Source organism: Ursus arctos, unplaced genomic scaffold, assembly GCF_023065955.2.
Source record: "Ursus arctos isolate Adak ecotype North America unplaced genomic scaffold, UrsArc2.0 scaffold_31, whole genome shotgun sequence".
Lineage (NCBI taxonomy): Eukaryota > Metazoa > Chordata > Mammalia > Carnivora > Ursidae > Ursus > Ursus arctos.
Genome location: NW_026622997.1, coordinates 30,274,798 through 30,296,795, shown reverse-complemented (window position 1 = coordinate 30,296,795; position 21,998 = coordinate 30,274,798). Strand labels below are relative to the sequence as shown.

Below are 21,998 nucleotides of genomic sequence, written 5' to 3'. Positions count from 1 at the left end.
GACCTCTACTGGCGAGAGACTCTGATCTCCGTGTTTCCAGAAGAGGAGGCCAGAGCTCAGGGAGGCCCAGGGACTTGTGCGCACCTCACAGCCAGCCAAGGATCGAGCCGGGATTGGGTCCTAGGCTCGAAAGACCCTCCTGTACCATGCTGCTCCTTTGATGGAGGGACCGGGCAGACATGAGGCTCCACTGCGGATGTCACTGCCCTCAGGACAACCTGTCACGTGGAGCCCTGCTCCTGTCTCCACCCCAACACTGTTTCTGCTCCCCTCATGCCCCGCATCCAGCCCTGCTCTTCTCTCCGTGGTCCCCAGGGTCCCTGCCCCTTTCTGCCTCTGCACCTTCGCTCAGGCAGCCCCGTTGGGGTGGGTGCCTTTAACCCCTTCCGTATCCCTACCCTCTACACTTGCTGGCTCAGAGCCCCTCTGAGGACTCTGCTCAGACGTCTCCTCCTCTGGGAAGCCTTCCTTGACTCTACCCTTGTCAGTCGGAGCGGGGCCCTCTCCTCGGTGCCCTCCCCACCTCTGTACCACTCTGGGAGGGCACCTCCCGGGCGGGACTCTGTCTTCTTTTCTCTGTCTCTTCGCTGATCAATGTGATATTAAAACACGGTACTTACTCGAGGATGGGCTGGGAGGGGGGGGGGAGAGAGGGATGCTGGGATGCTGCCAGGTGGGAGAATCAGCCCGCAATTCGTCCATCCGTTTGTGTGACCCCAGTGAAGATCAGTTGCTAGTCGCCGTGAGGAGTTTCACAGGGAGGAAGTGTCCTGGGTTTGGTCCTCAAAGAGTTAAAACTCTCCGAGGAAGCTGAAAAGAAGTTAGATCTAGAACGTACAGAACGGTGAACTGTGGCCACTCCGTGTGTGGGGGTCACCTGGAGAACGCTTCCCGCGAGGCCGCCTGCGGGCTCTGGCTCTCTCCATCCCATCAGTCCCCAGGAACGCCAGCTCCTCACGGCAGCCTGAGCAAGGCCTCGCTGGGAACAGGAGTCCGCTGCGAGGAAGCCGCACGCCAGGATTCCGAGGCTGAAGAGAAAGACCAGATCCCCTTGCCCCCCTGCCCCAACTCCCTCAGATGGTGGGAATTACCCTTATATCTTGTCCTGGGGGATCTGTAGACATTCAGGGCTGGGGGAGCCCTTTCCCAGCCCCCCAGTGATGAGAAGCCTTGCCAGAGACCAGGAAGAGGGTTACATCTAGAACAGGACTATTCTCTCCCGCAGGTGCTCTGGAAGCTCAGAGGGGCACGCAGAGAGCCAGAGGACAGGCTGACCCCTCCGCACACTGCAGCCGGACCTCTCACCTGCTGTGGGGGTTCCCCTGTCAGTCCAGAGTTCCCATGGGGTGTTCCTATCGCCCACTGACCGGTGGGTTTGGAAGTCTGGGCAAGGAGCCCAGCTACGAGTCCACCCTTTGCCTGAAGAGCCTTCCTTTCTCACCAGACGAGGGGAGGTGGGGACGGGGCCTGGCTGGCTGAAACGGCCCTAAGGGTGGGGGAGAATGACAGATGTCCTGGAAACGGTGACAGCGTCGGTGATGACAGCGGCCAGCCCTGGAGTACCTGTCAGGCACTATTCGAAGCACATATTTAATCCTCACAGCTGCCATGAGATTGGGTCTGGCCTTGCCCTATTCATTATCCAAGTCACCTCAAGGCCCTTTTCCGGGGCCACACGCTGCCACCGAAGCGCCCGCCGGCTCTGTGAGGCCTTGGGCAGGCCGGTGACACCCCAGCCGGGCCGAGCTCCTGCTGGCACCGTGAGACCGGCAGCGCAGCCGTGCTTCGAGAAGCCTGCGGGTATTACCCAGACCCATGCTGCTCTTCCTCCCTCCTCTAGCCTGGCCTGTGTGCAGGCGCCAGGGCTGCCAGCGCCTTCCAGGGAAAGACACCGATGCTTCCATAGTCACGGTGTCCTCGGTGTCCTCTCTCTTTTTTCTCACTGACCACACCCATTTGGTACTGCCTGAGGAGCGCCTGGCCAGTGTGGACAAGGCCTCCCAGCACGGGGTCTGCCCCTCACCTGCTGTGTGACCTCCAGGAACTCGCTGCCCCTCTCTGGGTCTCCGTTTCCTCACCTATAAAACAAGGGGGTCAGAGGGAGCTACCCCTTTGAGGCATAAGGTCCTACTGTCCGGTGATCAAAGGCCAGCGGAAGGGCTGGAGGACCCAGGCAGGAGGGCTCAGCCCCAGCTCAGCCTCCCGTGTTAATGGTTTGCCGAGCGGAGGCCCCCCGGCCGAGGAGGCCGCTTTATCAGAGCGGTTCCGGCTCACTAAGATTACACTTCACTCCGCTGAACTTCAAAAGGGCCACAAGGGCTCCTCGGCAGACAATTGTGGGCGGAACGTCCGCACGGCCGGTCAGGCTTAAAGGGGTCACCTCTCTGGGCAGCCCGGCGGGCTTTTAGGGACCCGCAGGGGGAAAAAGCCGACGGAGGCCGGCTGCAGCCTCCCAGGCTTGAGCCTTTGTGGGTCTCACGTGGTTCTCGTCTCCCCCGCTCTGCACATCTCAGATCCTGAAGGATGGTCCTGAGAGGATGAAGTCCAAGCTGAGCCGCCGCCAGCCTCCCCTGGGAGGGAGAGAACCAAGCAAAGCTGTGAGCGTCGCAGCTCGTGGGTGGACCGTATTAGCGGCTCCGTGTGGGGAAAAGGGACAGGCGTTGTAGCCAATGATAAAAGTTGTGTGTGTGATGTGGCTTCCCGAGAAACGAAAGCGTTGATGCTGCATTTAGTGAAATACAGCCTAGAGTTGAAGAAAATTGAGAGTATTAACGTCACGGTTTATAAACGCTTACTGTGCCGGACACTGGACCTCGCTGGTTGTCATGTGGGTAACATCATATCCTGATAATCTCCATCGAAGAAAACACTCTCGTGCACTCCCCATATTCCCCATGAACCAGCTGAAGTTCAGAGAGGTTCAGTGTCTTGTCTGAGGCCACACAGCAGAGAAAGGCAGAGGTGGGCTTCAGCTCTGGGTCTCTGCACCCATCCTGCCACCGAAACGACATCGCGTGAAGAATAACGGAAAGAACCATGGTTTTCAGGGTGTGGAGGAGAAGCGGGATCACGTTTGCCCTGCACTGGCTCTTTGAGGGGAACCAAGGCTAAAGAGTGAAAGGAAAGCATCATCCACTCAGTTCAAGGAAGACATTCCTAACAGCCAGTTGTCCAGACGCCGCAGGCCCCCTCAGGAGCGGTGATTTCTTTCACCCTGGGTGTGCTTACGTATAACCGCCCGGCCGGGGGGCAGGCATGTGGATTCAGTGGGAGGCTGAGTGAAGGACCCTGCTGCCAACCCTGAGATGCTGGCAGATTCAAGGTCTGAGGGACCAGGTCGGGCAGACGTGTCCTGGTCTCAGGCATCCAACGAGCCTCACCACACGAACTTCTCCGGGTGTGACTACAGGTGTCTCAGGCTGGACAGCCAGAGGCCACCCTGAGGACCAACCAAGCTTGAAAGAACACCAGCCTCGGGGTCAGGAGACCTGGTCTTCCGGCTTCAGCTTTCAGCTCTCTGCCCTTGGCCCAGGCACTCGACTTCTCGGGACCTCCCTCTCTCCACTGGTAAAAATGAGCTTGGACTGGATCATTTCTGTGGTCCTGAAACATAGCTGTCCCACAGGGACTTGGGATGACAGGCAAGCCTGTAGTGTCTCCGAAGCAATGGAAAGAAGATTAGGGTGGGCCCTAGGGCAGCCTTCCGAGGGAAGGAGGGCCTCTTAGCGGGGTGGGCTGACCTGGTCCTGACTTGGAGGCTGAGGCCCAGAAGCTGGGCTGGCGGTCCAAATGGGGAAGCCAGGTCTTGCGTTTTTATCGTGGAGGGGCCGGAAGAAACATGCTCAGCAGACAAAACAAACACACCAGAGCAGGTCGTTGGTGAGGGTGTGTGTTTTGTCTGCTGAGCCTGACGCCCCTGGTGTGCGTCATCCTACACAGAGACACATGAGACAGGTTCCAGGAGGCTCTAGGTCAGGGGGCGGGGGAACAGGCGTGCAGCTTCCAAAGGGCTTGTCCAGAGCTTTGCAGTTCACACCCCTGAGGGTCTTCGTTATTGTGAATGAGGAGGACCTCCCCCAGGGTCTGCTTTTTGAATGAAACAAAACCCAGGTTCGAATCCCAACTCTGCCACTCACCGGCTGGGCAAATTTGGGCAATTCGCCTAACCTAGGATGTCCATGTATAATTTATCATCCAAACAGGGGCACTTTTGAGAACGGAGGGGAAAGCAAGCATTAATTATGCTGGGACAGCAGCATGCACTGGGACTATTTGGGGCAAACTGGGACATAGGTCACTCTGCTCACCCTATTTCTGCATTGAGAAATGGGACACTGCAGCATTAATAGACACATATGTCATACGGCTTTGTGCTGAAGAGGCAGTGAATGGCCCAGCATTTAGTGGGTGCTCATGCAGGAGGCTCCACATTACCCTTCTCAGAAACACAGAGAAGGGGGGCCTACTGGGGTCCCAGAGAAGCTGTACTCAGACCTGCTTCACATCCACGTGTTCTTCCCTGGAGGGCTTGTGCTCAAAGCCAGCTAGGACTTGGGCCTCCCTCTGGGATCTGTTTGCCTTTTCATAAACACAGATGCAGGGTATTTCTTGGCTAGGCCCCTCGCTCACAGCTCAGGGATTGTACCGTGAAACATTCGCTCCCAAGTGATTTGAATCAGGGTGTACCAGGAAGTTTGTTTTCCAAGGCCTTAGTCAATGTGGGTGTGGAAACACCAACCAATTTCAATGGAGAGTCAACTCTTTCTTAAATAGGGACTTTCACGTTTGACTTTTCAAAATAACATCATATTTAAAAAAAATTCCATTTCTACCTTTCCATCACCAGCAGCAGCTGCCGAAGATATTTCTGTTCTAGCCAGCGGCTTCCCCAACCTATGTCATAGCCGGTTCCTTTGCTATGTCAGGGCCTGGGCTGTGATGTCACATGCTGGGGGTGGGAAATCATGCTTCCAAGGGCGTTGGTTTCCCCTCTGGCTCCTGACGTGGAGTCAAAGGACCGCTTGGGCCAGACTCTTATTTTGCTTCATTCTGATCCCTGGGTTTGTTGATTGCCCGAAATAGCAGCCATACAGCCCACACCTTCCAAGATCCCGCCCTCTTCAGCCGTGGCACAATTCCAGAAATTCCTATGCACCTGTCAGCACTTAAACCTCATAGCTCTGATGGCCTTTTGACGTACCAGGATCTGGCATGAATACATTTTTTTAAAGATTTTATTTATTTATTTGACAGAGTGAGAGAGAGCAAGCACAAGCAAGGGGAGCGGGAAAAGCAGAAGCAGGCTCCCCTCTGAGCAGGCAGCTGATGTGGATGCAGGGCTCCATCCCGGGTGCCCGGGATCAGGACCTGAGCTGAAGGCAGACGCTCAACCGACTGAGCCACGGAGGCGCCCCTGGCATGGGCACCTTTGACTAAGTATCACAGGTAATGGGATCACTGTGAGCCGGCCCAGACTTACGCTTGACCGCAGCCTGCACGTTGGCTGGGTGCACACACACCTGGCTTCCTCCCGTAGCTCGGAGCCCCTGTCAGTTGCCTACCTTGGTCCCTTCCCTCCTGGCTCGTACCTTCCCAGGGCCTGTCCTGGATCATGCGCTGCCCACCCCTGACCCGGGGCATCTCTTTGCTGGCTGGGAAGATCAGGCCAAGCCTGAGAAGCCCCCAGGCAACCCGTTTGTTGTGCGCTGGGGATGCGTGCATCGCTCCAAGTGTACACACGGCATTGCCCTTCATGAGCAATGGTCTGGCTTGTGCTCCAGAACTCGGGCCTCGAGGACAGAGGTGGAGGGATACAAAGAAAAGAACTTGAGCCTTGAGTAAGCCACCAAGAAACCCTTCTGTGCCTCAATTCTGTCGCTGGCAAAAGGGGGCCGATAACAACAGTTCTTTCTGGGACCGGTGTGGGAGCTCAGTGAGTTCATGGGCGTAAGGGGCCTAGAGCCTGTCTGACATTGAGCAAGAGCCCAGTTGCTCTTGGCCATGGTTATAATAAATCCTCATTGAGCCCTAGGAGATGGGGACTCTGACTATCCCCATCGACAAACAAGGAACTGAGATTCAGAAAGGCCAAGTGACTTGCCCAGGCCATGAGCTAGAATGATGGGCAGGAAGCATGCTCGGGGAGTCTGACGGCCTGCTCTCTGACGTGAGAGTCTGGGTTAAATCCCAATCCAGTTCCTTCGCGTATATTTATAGAGACCAATGTGCCAGGAACCAGGGAGCCAGCGGGGAGCGCCACCCAGTTTTCACGCTGCCCGTGCAGGCAGGCTCTGGGCTAGGCACAGTTAATCTCCAGCCATCCCCACTGGCTTCACCTGGCTCATTAAAACCAGACACGTTATGAGTTTACTTAGCATCTGCAGAGAGCCTCTTTCATCTTCAAACACTTCCTGAAGCACCAGCCAATTAATCCTTACAACACCCTCATCTCGTAGACAAATATTTATCCTCATTTCATACCTAGGAAAAGTAAGGCACAGGCGGGAGGAGGAAGAGAGTGGCAGAGCTCGGCAGAGATTCTGAGCCCCAGGCCCCTCTGGCTGCCCGGTCCATCTGGAGGCTGCAGGGAAATTCTTCCCGTAAGACCCACCCCCCCGCCCCTTTTATATAAATGGAAGCAGAACCTTTTGCAAGTTCAGAAGAATTAGATTTCTTTAATAGTAACCTGCAGGAAATACATTAAAAACACATTCTATCAGTTACAAATCTTAATGTCACCAGCCAAGGATGAGGGAATTAATGCCGGGCCCAAAAATACATATAGTCAGCAGCTCTGGGGCAAGGGCAGAGACGATTTATAGAGTGCGAGGTCTGGCCGTCTGGAGCTGGCAGGCTGAGCCCTGGAAACAGGGCTGTTTTCAGATGGGGCGGGAGTAGGGGGAGGCTGCTGAGGGCGGCTTTGATTCAATCATTGTTTCCCATTGCTTCTCAATGTGATTTTTCTTTTCTTTTTTTAATGCTATAATGGCCAGGTTCTGATCTGTCATGAGAAGACTGCTTTAGTTAGCTTAAGCTCCTATCAAGGGCAACTCTAAAAGGACCGGCCCTCACCAAAGTAAGCAGCCCCGCCAAAACGGTCCAATTGTGAAGATCTCCCCCGTCTGTCTACCTGGCTCAAACAAAGGAGAAACGCAAGCAGGGGTTGGGCCGGAGGATCTGGGCAGCAAAGACAAAACATATGTATAATTAATGTGGTTTTAATTCTTTTAGCTGCAGATATTTTCCTCTACCTTTATATTATACAATAAAACACAATTATAGAAAACCACACCAAAACCAAAAAACAAACAAAAAACAACCGGTGTAGCTTAGTAAATTGTGATGAGGGACACAGTGCCGGTCTTCCAAATCGTTTTAATTTGGGGGCTCAGCGCTCCATTTTGCCAAACTTGAATCTAACACAGCCTTGGAAAAGAAAAGTTTTGAATCTCAGGGATATACTTATGCTCCTTTTAGGAAGGACAGTGGTCTAAAGAACTCCGTAGATGGCTTTGTACACCACTCGGCTGTTTGGAACGGCCACATCGCCAGCCGTGTGTTCGCTGCTCACGGAGAGGCTGCTACAGGACTCAGTGCGCGCTAGGGGCTGAACCCCACAAGCAGAGACTGGGGTCCCCAGCGTGTTCCCACTGACCTCTTTTGTTGAAAACCGCACAGCATCCCCCTGGGGGTTGGGCAAGTTCTTGTGGCCTTTTTCCCTGGAGTAAAAGGTGAGAAGGAGTCACATCACACCCCCTCCTTTTACAGCTGGGGAAACTGAGGCCACAGGTCTGATCTGAGGTCAATAGATTATGGTAGAGCCAGGAGCGAGAGCTGGGTGGTAGGACTCCCTGTTCAGTGCTCCTCCACCAGGCTAGGGTGCCTCTCTTTCCCTGATATGTTCATGTTGGGTCCATAGCTGCTTGTCAGGAACTGGTAATGACAGTCTCTCACCAGCCCGAGGACCCAGTAGGCAGACCGGCCATCCCAGTTTTGCCAGGGTTGAACAGGGCTTTCCTGGTACACAGATTTTTAGTGCTAAACCTGGGACAGCCCCAGGCAGACCGGGACGAGTTGGTCACCCTACTGGGCTGTGTCCTTGTAACCGATGCCCAATTGTGTTGACTGATGAGTGGACACTGAGTGTGCGTTGGGGGCGATCAGAAGTTAGAAAGGAAGCAGGCGTTCTTTGTGTTCAATGAGTTGACTTGGACCACGATGATCCAATAACTGAGATTTTTACAAGTTACTGAAGGAAAGCAGGGGTTTGTCCTGAATTAGAACAGCTAACACTTCGAGCGTGCTTTATAATGTTAGCGCACTGCACATGCCAAATCTTAATTACTTGGGCCCCGAAGGCAAAGATGTCTGATTAAAATCATTTTTACAAAGTGGGAGGCTGAGGCACAGAGCTGGCCCAGCCACCTAAGCCGGTGCAGCTCGCGGTGAGTGATGGAACTCGCAAAAGCCCCAGTTCTCTGACCCCTGGCCGATGCAGATCCCCACCCCTTCTCTGCTCAGGAACCCTGGCTAGAGGCCAGACCTTGAGTTCTCTAGTTAATTGTTGGGAAGCAGGAAGCCAGAAGCTGGGGGTTTCTAAATTCAGTTCCAAGGACCTTGGATTAACACCAAAATAATTCCCTTACTGGCGGCTTGCTCTCGGAAAAGCACCTTAGGGGGACAAAGAATGATCTCGGTGTGATCAGGCAAGGCTGTTTACCTTCAGCCTCCACCATCTGAAAGCTGAGCTCCTTCTGAGACAGTTTGCAGGCTCTCCCTTCCCAGATGCCATCCAAACAGCCCCAGTCCTGGCCATCGCTTTCCACGCCCCCTGGAGCAGCCGGACTCCCCATCCGCACTTCTGAAATTAGAGCTGGAGGTGAAAGCTTAGCGAGCTTTGCGTTTCAATGCCTTTCTTCTTTCTTGGGTTTTAACTACTTTTTCTGGCCTCGGGGAATCCCTTGGAAGTTAATAAAATTTACTACATCAAAGGGCTCCACGGCCATTACCCAATTAAAACCTCACAGCGCTCCTGCAGCAGGTAAGCATTATTAACCCCATTTTACAGATGGGGATACTGAGGTTAATTGGTTTGCCCCTGGCTCCTGAGGAAATGAGTGGCCCAGCTGGCAGTGGAACTCGATGGGGGGGGGGGTTGTCTCTGCCTCTGCCGAAATCCGTTCTCCAACGCACCTTGATTTCTTCAAGATTTTCTTTTTTCCTTTAGGAAACTGATTGCTTACCAGCAGCCCCGAGGATGAGGAATTTCCCCAAAGCTGGCTCCCACCTTCCACCAGGAGAGGTCCCGTAAAAATAGATGAAAGCTGAGAGTTCAGTGCAGTAATTTAGGAAACAATTTGGGCCTTTCAGAAATTAATGTTATTTAAAGATGCAGATTCATCCACCCCGTGGCCTCCTGGGAGTGCTTCCCGAACCATCTGGTTCAATCAGCTCATTTTCTTTCCCTAATCCTCCTGGCTCTCGTGTGTGTATGTACAGCGAAGGTTCCTGGGGAACTCGCAGCATGAATAAAAAGCAAAGACCTTTCTCTTTCAACCAGCCACCTCTCCTCTTTTCCAAACAGCATTAAATTCCTAATCCTGTTTATTCTTAGTGGGGGTATAAAATTCATGTTCCAACAGACAATGAGGAGATCTGTGGAGGCCTCCACCCCAGGGCTTCTGTCCTCTCAGTCTGGGTCCAGCCAAGAAGGTTGGCGTATCTTTACCCCATTTGCCGAGAGGACCCTACAAAACCTGGTGCTGTTTGGGGATACATTTGCCCAGGCCTGCTGAAGGAGGAAGGGAAAGAAAAAAAAATTTGTTTTTGGTCTGGTTAAAGCTATCCGTGAGCCACAGGGAGGATTTCAAAGACTCAGGTGAGAGTTTTCAAAAGAAGGGTTTCAGCACGGTCCCAAGGGTGTAAGTCCCTACTTCTTGCTGTTCAAGTCCAATTATAATCCACCAAGGCGGGGTGCTGTGTTTACATAAATAATTACGAGATTTCGTGGAGCCAGACGTGTTGCAGCACACAGGAGGCAAGCCCGTAAATTACATCGGGGAATTAAGGGTCAGAGTGATCTTATCTCTGTAAATCCGGCCGAATTCCGGCAAGCTAAAGGCACATCCGATTGACTGAGCCTTGGGAGGCTCAGGCCCCAGAAACCGGGGAGCCTGAGGATGGCCACCCCCCCCACCTCCCTTTTCGGCTTCTCCCTGTGCACGTTTGCTGGCTGGCTCTGGGAGCTGCGGGGTGGCGGGAAGAATTGTCCCAACTTGCTCTTTGCCCAGCCTGCAAGGGAGAAAGGCAGGAGAGGGGTGTAGGCACCTCACTTCTAGCCTCTCCTTTCCCTCCTGGACCACACAGGATCTTCTCCTAAAACAACAGCCACGGTACAGGAGTGGTGATGGGAAACAGCAAAGCTGCGAGAGGAACAGAGCGGAGCTTCTTGGGACGTTTCCCTCCTGCAAAGGCCAGACCTGCACGTTTGCCTTCATTTCACAGAGAATTATTGAGTTACTGCTACACCCGCCCCCCAGCCCTCCCCGGGTGCCATGGCACAGCGTGGGGTTGAGGGCTCGGGCCCCCAGACCAGAATGCTGGATTTGAATCCTCGCTCTGCTGGCCACCCTTGGGAAGGGATCTGACTCCCCTGGCCTCAGCTGTCTTGTCTGGAAAGCAGGATGGCCATAGCAGCATTCCCTTAGCATGAGGTGAGGATTAGCTGAAGTCATTCCTAGAACAACCACTGGCACGTAGTAAGTACTCAGTGTGTGTTGGTTGTTGCTAGGATTACTTCTGTGCTAGGCACCTGTGGGTCTCTGGTCTGAAGGTGGTCACGAGCGGTTGAGACGGACGTTCCCACGTAAACACAAAAGGTATGACAAGGAGTATGGTTGATGAGTTACCAAGTGATGGAAAAGAATTCAGTTCTGGGGAGCAGGCAGGGGGCGAGATTGTTGTGGCAGGAGAAGCTTCACAGAGGAAGGAAGGCTTAAGCTGGGCTTGAAAGATGTGCAAGATTTGGCTGGACCCCAGAAAGGCATGACAAATGGGGGGAGAGCTCCAGGCAAGGGGCTAGAGCCCCAAGAATCCACAAGAATTAAGCTAGAAGTCAAAGCATTACGCAACTCTGACGCTTTCAAGACTACAAGCCAAACCTCTGCAATTAAGATTTCCAATCAAAGTGTTGGCCTTTCTAACAGAGAAAGAAATATTGATCTGTGTTAACTTCATCTGACAAAACTATGTTATAAAGTAAGGGCAACAGAGCTTAGCGTGAAGAAATCAGAAGAGGCATAGATCTGTTATAAATAGAGCTTCGATTTATAAAAGGGGAGGATAGGTATATCTGATAGAGATGTTACAGAAATAAAATCATATTGGTTGGTTGAGGTAAAAAGGATTCTACCAAAAAGTGTTCTATTCGTTCAATCATTCTTTGAATATGTATTGAGTATTTACTGTGTGCCAGGCATTCAGGGAGACCCTGGGAGTGACAATAAACACGGATTCTGCTATAAATGTGTTGATCTCATGTTTGTCATCTTCTATAAGTTAGGAAATGATCTAAAACAAAGAAATAAAAGCAGGTCCACATGAAGCAAGCATTGCAAAAACACTGCTATATATAGTGTGTTTCCAAAAAATTTTTAATCTGCCTTCATGCAATTTCATAAATGAATTTGGTCTTCATCTGAGTAAGAATTACCAGACTTTGTTATTGAACATTAAAAAAAATTTTACCCAATCACCAACAACTGAATTTCTAAACAAACTTTTCCTTGGATATCACAACTTACAAAAATGAATTAATTCAAGAAACTGTCAATGAATGTACCAACCATGTGCCCAGCAGTGTTCTAGTTGCAACAAAGGATAAGAATGAACGATTTTGCTTCCAGAGCAAGACCAAGCAACAGGAATTGGATTTATTCTCCCCCCTGAAACAACCAACCAACCAGACAAAATGTATGAAACAATCGTTTTCAAACCATATCAGGCAATAAAGGAGAGTTCCTGAGAGATAGGAAAACAAAGTAAACCCTATGATTGCCCAAGTGTACTGTCTTATGAGGGTTTCCAGGCCGCAGCATGGGGAGAGAATCCAGGCACAGCTCAGCAAATTCTCTGGGCTGAGAATTCTCTGTCTGGGGAGAACAAGATGGCCAGAAATTGCAGGCCAGAATTTGCAAGAGGAGAAAGCTGCACAGAGATCTGGAAAGCTGGAGAGGGTCTCCGTCAGGTGTTTGGAATGATAGACCTGTGAGTGGGAGGATACTACCCCAGGCTAGGGAAATAACCATCTGAAAGGATAAGAGCATAATGCTAGGTGTTCACACGGAGCTGGAACAGAGTCTGTTCCCCCAGCCGGACTGGAAAAGTGTATCATTTGTGGAGAATTGGGCAGAATACTCAATGGGTATAGTGTCAATAGTAGGGAATGATTAGCCCTGCACTGAACACTACTCTGGTCCTACCTAACAGCTCTTGAAAGTAAGTAAAAGGATCAAACTGTTTCCAAGCAATCTAACTAGCTCCCATAACAAAGTGCAAGAATATTTATAGAAATATTAAGATTTCCAGCACCCAACAAGGTAAAATTCACAATGTCTGGAATGTAAACAAAAATTATCGGGCCTGCAAAATACAACTCGTAATGAGAAAAATTAATCAAAATTGGCCAGAACTGGGGCCTCTTGTTGGCTCAGTCGGTTAAGCAGCCCACTCTTAGTTCTGGCTCAGGTTATGATCTCATGGGTCATGAGATCAAGCCCCACACCAGGCTCCACACTCAGTGGGGTGTTGGCTTGAAGATTTTCTCCCTCTGCTCCACCCCCCACTCGTGCACAAGCACTCTTTCTCTCTCAAATAAATCTTTAAAAAAAATTGACCTGAACTGACACGGATGTTGTCATTAGCAGCCCAGGATGTGAAACCAGCTATTATAACTGTATTCCATATGTTCAAAAACATGTATGTTTTTAATAAGATACAAATCAAAGTTTTGGAGGTAGAAACTGTAAGCGAGATGCCCAAGAGGCATAGCAGATCAGACTTCGCAGAAGAACATTTTAGTGAACAGGAAGACATAACAATAGAAACTATTCAAAATTATACAGGCGGGAGAAAAGTTTAAAAATTGAAGCAAGCATCAGTGCACTATGGGGCAACTTGGAACAGCCCAATATATACATAATTGGAGGCCCTGGGGAAGAAAGGCCGGAAGACAGAAAAATTATTTGAAGAAATAATGGCCAAATTTTTTCTAAATTTGATGAAAACTATAAACTCACTTAAAGGAAGTCCTTCAGGCAGGAGGAGGATGAAACCACACAGAAACATGGGTGTCCCCTAAGGAATGAAGAGCACTGGGAAAGGTATCTACACGAGGAAATACACACACACATATACATATATTTTTATATATGTAAATATACCTATACATATGTATACAAATATACATAAAATATATGTGTATATTACATATGTTGTAACTGTGGTGTATATCTCTTTCAAAGGTAACTGACTGCTTAAACAAAAAAAAATGTGGTTTATTACACATATATGAGTAAAAAAGCATGACAACAAAAGGCCAGGAGGGGAGAAATGGTGCATACTGTAGTCAAGTTCTTACACCATCTGTGAAGGGGAGTAATATCAAAGGGAGACCGTGTTAAGATATACCATGAACGCTAAAGCAACCAAAGAGATAACAAAACAGAATTATAGCTACTGAGGCCAACGAAGGAAATAAAAAGGATTCATAAAATATACCCAGTCAAAAAGAAGTCAGAAAAAGAGAAAAAAAGGAACAAAAAAGAAGTGGAAAAATGTAAAAGAAACAGCAAGATGATAGACTTAAATTTTACCATCAATAACCACATTAAAAACAAACATCTGTACTGTATAATTTCGCTTATAGGAGGTTACTAGAATAGCCAAACTCATAGAGGTAGAAAGTAGAATGGTGCTTGCCTGGGGGTGAGGGGAGGGAAAATGAGGACTTACTGCTTATGGGTAGAGAGTTTTCGTTTTGCAAGACGAAAAAGTGCTGGAGATTGTTTGCCTGACAGGGTGACACTGTTACCACCACCGAACTGTATACTTAAAATGGTTAAGATGTTAAATTCTGTTATGTGTATTTTGCCACAATTAAAACCAAACCAAATCAAACAAAAAAAAAAATTTATGTATTTCTCTGAGGTGAAAAAAATCTAAATGCTTTAATTAAAAGGCAGAGATTGTCAGGTTGGATAAAAAAGCAAGGCCAAATTATATGATGCTTGTAAGAAACACACTTTATTTATTTATTTATTTTTAATCACAAATGTGTCTGTATTTTATATTTCGATATTTGCATTTCAATAGTAGTACTCCTTTTGTAATGCGATACAGTATTAATTTAAATATTTCAAAAGATGGTTCTAAGCAGGGATCCTTTGTCTTTTCCAGATGCTAAGGGTATCTCCACCCAGTGAGAGTTTGGAAGACCTGCCCTAAGTCTCACCTCATCCCTCAGCTGCCCCTTCTTTCCTCAGATGCCTCATTTCCATATTCACTCATAACAGATGTCCTGAGCGTCCTCTGTGTGCCAGACGTGCTGGAGTCACTAGCGACACAGACACGTGTGTCTCCCCAGTCCTTGCCCTGCCAGAGTCCCGCCATGGCCACCTCACCCGATGCTGGAAAGGTAAGGCCTTGGGGCTCAGAAATCTTACAGTCGGGCAGGCGGGGTAGTGGGGGCATGAGGGAGATAACCTTGTCCAAGGACAGTGGGCCTTCCTGGGTAAATGAGGTTAGCGACAGAGGGGAGAAGGAGGAGTTGCCTCAGCAAAGGTGGCCCTGTGGATCAGCATATGCAAATGCCTCTGGTGGAGGAGCCCTCAGGCAGGCCTGGGTTACAGTCAGTGAGAGAGGGGGCCAGGGGGCAGGCAGGGACAGGGCAGAGCAGCAGGACCTTGCACACCTTGTCAGGGACTTGGGTTTTCACCCTTGGAGCTATGGGGAACATCCAAAGCGGGGAGAGGAATGGGGGCTGCCATGGGATCAAGACAGTCCTATCTACATTTTGAAATGATCACTGTAGTAGCAAGCAAGGAGAAGGGACTGGAGAGTAAGAGATGAAGCAGGGAGATGAGCCAGGGGCTGTTAGGTGAAGGAGTCCGAATATGCCACTGTGGCAGGAAAATTACTTTGAGCTGAAAATAGGCTTTTTCTTTAACTCCATCATCTAAAAGTAAGGCCCCGCAAAATAACTCAATTGTCCTAAACCCCCAGCCCAGGAGCCACCAGGGAAAGACTGACTTTTATCACCTGATAAACCCAGACACTGTCACAAAACCATCAATAATACTTCTCATCTATTCTCCTGTGGGCCCATTTGTCTTTACTGAAAGTCATTTATTTTCCTTGTGAGCACCTTCTCCGCCTCTGCTTCCCTTATTAAATTGGTAATAAGCTCCCAGATCCTAACTGCCTGGTACTCGAATAAAAATCTGTCTTTTCGCTTGCAAATCTGTCTTTTGTCAATTTAATTCACAGGCCCTAGTTACCAAATCTAAAAGGGTAAAGAAAAAGTTTTCCATTTTGCCCTGACGGAGGTATCTGGGAGAGAGATGGTCTCCAATGGGGACAGGGTGCTGGAAATGAAGAAAAGTAGATAGGTTCAAGGTAACCTCTAGGAGATCATATATCATTGAGGTCAAGAGCATGGGATTAGAGGGACAGTCTGCCTGGGTTCATAATCCTGGCTTCACCACTGGGTGACACAGGCTGCGTGACCTTGGGCAAAGGAAACCCACTTTAAATATGAAGACACAAATATGTCAAAAAGAAGCATGGTGGAAAAAGATGTACCAGCTAACACTAATAGAAAGAAAGATCGACTTGGGAATGTAATGTATAGCATGGTGACTACAGTTAATAAGACTCTATTGTAAACTTGACAGTTGCTACAAGAGTAGATCTTAAAAGTTTTCAACGCAAGGGGCACCTCGCTCAGTCCATTGAGCGTCCAACTCTTGATTTTGGCTCCGGTCATGATCTTGGGGTTGTGGGATCCAACCCCACGTTGGGCTCTGTGCTCAGCAAGGAGTCTTCTTGGGATTCTCTCTCTTTCTCAACTCTCTCTCTCTCTCTCTCTCTAAAATAAGTAAATAAATCTTAAAAAAAAAAGTTCTCAACACAAGAAGAAAATGTGTAGCTATGTGTGGTGATGGGTGTTCACTAGACTTCATGTGGTGACCATTTCAGATTCAACATGTTAGACCATGAAACTAACATAGTGTTATATGTCAGTCATATCTCAGAAAAGATGTCTATGGCTTGGAAAGATGTCCATGAAATATTCAATTAAAAATAGTTGAGAAACAAAAGAAAAAGAAAGAAAGAGGAAAGAGGAAAGAGGAAAGAAGGAAGGAAGGAAGGAAGGAAGGAAGGAAGGAAGTTGATTAACATCAGAAAAAGTAGATTTCAGAGCTTAGAATGTTGCCAGGTATAAAGAATATCATTTAAAAAAAAGTATATAATTTCATATAAAGTGGATTCATCAAGATGACTTAATTCTAAAAGTTTATGCACCTAATAACAGAGTTTCAAAATACATGAAGCAAAAACTGACAGAATGGTGAGGACAAATATGCAAATCACAACTACAAGAAGATTAATTTAATGCTCCCTCTTAATAAATGATATTGACAGTGGAACATAATCAAGAGTATAGGAGATAAACAACACCATCAATCAACTTGAGCTAATTGATATTTATAGAACACTCCATCGAACAACAGCAGAATGTACATTCTTTTGAAATGCACATGGGACATTTACCAAAATAGGCCATATTCTGGGCCATAAAACAAGTCGCCATAAATTTTAAAAGGCTCAAGTCACAAAAAATATGTCATCTCATCACAATGGAATTAAGTTAGAAGTCAATAACAAAAAGATTCCTGGAAAATCTCCAAATATTTTGAAACGAGACAACACCCTTCTAAGTAACCCATAGTGGAATAAAAATACAAAAGGAAAACCAGAATATATATCGAAGGGAATGAAAATGAAAACTCAACCTACCAAAATTTGTGGGGCTTTACTAAATCAGTACTTGAAAGGTCTCAAGTCAATAATCTCAGATTTTACCTTAAGGAACTGGAAAAAGAAAAACAAATGAAACCGAAGAAATGAAATAGTAAAGATCAGGGCAGAAATGAAATAGACTACAGCAAAACAATGAAGATCAATGAAGCCAAAAGGTAGTAAGACTGATAAACCTTTAGCCACATGGATCGGGAAGAAAAAGAGGAGACACAAACGACCAATATCAGTAATGAGGGAGATGACCACAGTACAGATTTTACTGGTTAAAAAAGGATAATAGGGGCGCCTGGGTGGCACAGCGGTTAAGCGTCTGCCTTCGGCTCAGGGCGTGATCCCGGCGTTATGGGATCGAGCCCCACATCAGGCTCTTCAGCTGTGAGCCTGCTTCTTCCTCTCTCACTCCCCCTGCTTGTGTTCCCTCTCTCGCTGGCTGTCTCTCTCTCTGTCGAATGAATAAATAAAATCTTTAAAAAAAAAAAAATAAAAAAAAATAAATAAATAAAAAAGGATAATAAGAGAATATTATGAACAACTTTGTCAATGTCAACAATGAACAATAAATACCAATACATTAGACAATTTAGATGCAATGGACAAATTCCTTGAAAGATAAACTACTAAAACTCATTTCATAAGAATTGATAACCTGAGGGGTGCCTGGGTGGCTCAGTTGTTAAGCGTCTGCCTTCAGCTCAGGTCATGATCCCAGGGTCCTGGGATGGAGCCCTGTATCAGGCTCCCTGTTCAGCAGGGAACCTGCTTCTCCCTCTCCCTCTGCCTGCAGCTCCTCCTGCTTGTGGTCTCCCTCTCTTTCTCTCTTTCTGTCAAATAAATAAAATCCTAAAAAAAAAAAAAAAATACATGGCTAAAATCATACTTAATGGTGAGACTGAATGCTTTCCCTCTAAAATGAAGAGCAAGATAAAGGATACTGCTCACATCTCTTCTATTCAACATAGTATTAGAGGTTTTAGCCAGTGCAATGAGGCAAGAAAAAAAAATAGTCATTTATATTGGGATGGAAGAAGTAAAAATGTCTTTATTTAAGACAAGCACTATCCCTAAGGGAAAATTGATAACCCAGACTTAATCAAAATGAAAACTTCTGCTCTATGTAAGATGCTATTAGGAGAATGAAAAGCCAAAGACTGGGAGAAAAACGTTTGCAAAACATTTAACTGATAAAGAAGTTGTAGTTGGAATATGTAAAGAGCTCTTATAACTCAATAATAAGAAAACAACCTAATTTAATTTAATTTATTTCTTTGACGGAGAGAGAGAGAGAGCACACGCACACACAGACAGGGGAGTGGGAGGAGAAGCAGGCTCCCCACTGAGAAGGGGAGCAAAACGAGCAAAAGCTTTGAATGGACACTTCACAGAAAGAGACATGTAGGTGATAATAAGCACATGAAAAGATGTTTGACATTATTAGTCATCAGGAAATGCAAATTAAAACCACAGTGAGAAACCACTACACCATAGAACAGCTTTAAAAAAAGAGAGAGAGATGAACAATACCAAGTATTGGTAAGGATGTGGAACAATGGAAACTTCAGTACACTGCTGGTGGAAGTGTTAAGTGAGACAACCACTCTGAAGAAATGTTTGGCAGTTCTTATAAAATTAAACTTACTTACCATATAATCCAGCAATTCCATTCTTAGGTATTTACCCAAGAGAGAAATAAAAACATATATCCACAAAAAGACATGCTGGGATATTTATAGGAGCTTTATTCATAATAGAAAAGACTAGAAATAACCTAAATATCCATCATAGATAAATAGGTAAACAAACTGTGGCATACTCATACAGTGGACTACTACTCTGCAACAAAAAGGAAAAAACTACCAGTAAGTGCCCCAAAACGATGAATCACACAGACATTAGGCTGAGTCACAGACGTTAGACACAAAAGACTAGTGTTATGGACTGAATTGTGTCCCCAAAGTCATATGTTGAAGCTCTAACCAATGTGACCGTATTTGGAGACAGGGACTTTATAGAAGTAATTAAGGTTGAATAAGGTCATAAGAATTGTAGGACCCTAATCCAATAGGACTGGTGTCCTTAAAAGAAGAGGAAGAGACACGAGTGACGTGCCCACACAGAGAAAAAGCCATATAGGGACATGGTGACAAGGCAGCCATCTGCAAGCCAAAGAGAGAGGCCTCAGGAGAAACCAAACCTGTCAACACCTTGATCTTGGTCTTCCAGCCTCTACAACTGTGAGAAAATAAATTTTCTGTCATGTCAGCCTCCCAGTCTATGGCATTAGATGGCAGCCCCCAGGCACCTACCCCCTCGTACCCCCATGTATTTCTGCCTCAGCCATTCCTTTTGGAATTTGTGTTCTCCCTGAAGCCTTGAAAGCATGCCTTCCTCACACTAAACCCCCAAACACCTCTTTTAAATAAAGAAACATTAAAAAAAAGTGGGGGGACCTGGGTGGCTGTCAGTTGGGCATCCAACTCTTGATTTCTGCTCGGGTCTGATCTTGGGGTTGTGAGATCGAGCCCCTGGGCTCCACGCTCATCAGGGAGTCTGCTTGAGATTCTCTCTACTTCTGGCCTTCCCCCTTCTCACGTGCGCCCACACTCTCTCTCTCTCAAATAAATAAATAAATAAATAAATAAATAAATAAATAAATCTTTTTAAAAAAGTGTCAGGGCACCTGGGTGACTCAATTGGTTAAGCGCTAGACTCCTGCTTTCATCTGGGGTCATGATCTTGGGGTGGTGGAATTGAGCCCTGCCTCCCGCTCTACTCTTGGGGTGGAGCCTGGTTAAGATTCTCTCTCTTGGGGGGCGCCTGGGTGGCACAGCGGTTAAGCGTCTGCCTTCGGCTCAGGGCGTGATCCTGGCGTTGTGGGATCGAGCCCCACATCAGGCTCCTCCGGTATGAGCCTGCTTCTTCCTCCCCCACTCCCCCTGCTTGTGTTCCCTCTCTCGCTGGCTGTCTCTATCTCTGTCAAATAAATAAATAAAATCTTTAAAAAAAAAAAAAAGATTCTCTCTCTTGGGGCGCCTGGGTGGCGCAGTCATTGGGCGTCTGCCTTTGGCTCAGGGTGTGATCCCGGCGTTCCGGGATCGAGTCCCACATCGGGCTCCTCCGCTGGGAGCCTGCTTCTTCCTCTCCCACTCCCCTGCTATGTTCCCTCTCTCGCTGGCTGTCTCTCTGTCGGATAAATAAATAAAATCTTAAAAAAAAAAAAAAGATTCTCTCTCTCCCTCTGTCCCTCCCCACCCTGCTTGCACACTCTTTCAAAAAATAAATAAATAAAGGTACCTGACTAATACAATTGTATAACTACATTTACGAGAAGTATTAGAACAGGTAAAACGAATTTATAGTGACAGAAAGTAGATCAATGGTTGCCTGTGGCCTGGGACAAAGGATGGATATTGACTGAAAATGGGCTCAGGGAAATTTTGGGTATAACGGAAGTACTCTGTTTGATGTGGTGGTGGTGGTGGTGACCTGGTATATATATTTGTCAAAACTCATTAAACTGTATACTTAAAGTTGGTACATTTTATTCATGAAAATTACACCTCAATAAGGTTTTTTTTTTTAATTTTTAAAAGATTTATTTATTTGAGAGAGTCTGTGCAAGGGGGGGCAGGGGGAGAGGGAGAGGGAGAAAATCTCAGGCAGAGTCCCTGCTGAGTGTGGAGCCCAACGCAGGGTTCGATCTCACAACCCTGAGATCATGATCTGAACTGATATAGAGAGCTGGACATTTAACTGACTGAGCCACCAGCTGATTTTTATTTTTATTTTTATTTTTTTAAAAGATTTTATTTATTCATTTGACAGAGATAGAGACAGCCAGCGAGAGAGGGAACACAAGCAGGGGGAGTGGGAGAGGAAGAAGCAGGCTTCTGGCGGAGGAGCCTGAGGTGGGGCTCGATCCCACAACGCCGGGATCACGCCCTGAGCCGAAGGCAGGCGCCCAACCGCTGTGCCACCCAGGCGCCCCACCAGCTGATTTTTAAACAAAATATTATGTAAAAAGAACATACAAGAACCCTTGAATGCAATGTGAGGGAGTCACGAACTCTACCAATGCTTCCTATCTTTCATTTTGCAATTTTGGATTTTTAGAGATCTGTGTCCGCAGCAAAGAAAGCTGTGGGTAGTCTCAGTCCTACAACCAAAGAGGGAGGCAGATGGAGCTCTCCATTCTAAAGGCGCATAGAGTTATAACCATGTATTTTCCATAATTTATTCATGAAAAATAGCCAACAATAAACATTAACCAACATGCAGAAATATTCTGTACTTAAATTTATAACGTAAAATTGTATATCTTTCTTACCAAGTCCCCATTTCTATCCTCAACAGATGCTGGTTTTATTTAGCCTGGGGGTGAGTCCTTCCTGGTGTCTTGTTTTCTAGCTTGGACTGGGCACCGCATCAAAGCCCCTCTGGGATGCTTGCCTAACGGAGACTGAAGGCTCCCACTGCAGGGACTAGAGGGTGTCTGCCCTAATTAAGAGGGAAAATTACTATTAACCCAACACAGCAACTCTTGCTTCTTTTTTCACCATAGAGTAGAGAGGAGAGAGGGGTGCCTGGCTGGCTCAGTCGGTGGAGCTGGGGCTGTGACTCTTGATCTCCCGGGTTGTAAGTTCGAGCCCCACAATGGGTGTAGGGATTACTTAAAAATAAAAATAAATTAAAAAAGAAAAAGAGAGAAAAGAGAGAGAAGACTTGGATTCGAGATTTTTTTTTTAAAGATTTTATTTATTTATTTAACAGAGATAGAGACAGCCAGTGAGAGAGGGAACACAAGCAGGGGAGTGGGAGAGGAAGAAGCAGGCTCATAGCAGAGGAGCCTGATGTGGGGCTCGAACCCAGAACGCCGGGATCACGCCCTGAGCCGAAGGCAG

The 21,998-nt window shown here is 47.4% G+C and overlaps 1 protein-coding gene and 1 long non-coding RNA gene across 4 annotated transcripts in view; both read left to right on the top strand.

The window, feature by feature from the left end:
• Window positions 1-21,998, top strand: part of TCP11 (t-complex 11) — a 136,696-nt gene that overhangs the window by 84,415 nt on the left and 30,283 nt on the right. The window lies entirely within an intron of this gene.
• Window positions 681-15,520, top strand: LOC130542206 (uncharacterized). 3 transcript variants are annotated; one of them, XR_008956583.1, is made up of 4 exons: window positions 681-3,567; window positions 5,254-5,445; window positions 9,227-10,712; window positions 14,455-15,520. It is a non-coding gene; the product is annotated as an uncharacterized LOC130542206 (long non-coding RNA). The 3 variants fall into 3 exon arrangements; XR_008956581.1 differs by lacking the exon at window positions 14,455-15,520 and having other exon boundaries at window positions 9,227-14,266; XR_008956582.1 differs by lacking the exon at window positions 14,455-15,520 and having other exon boundaries at window positions 10,366-11,616.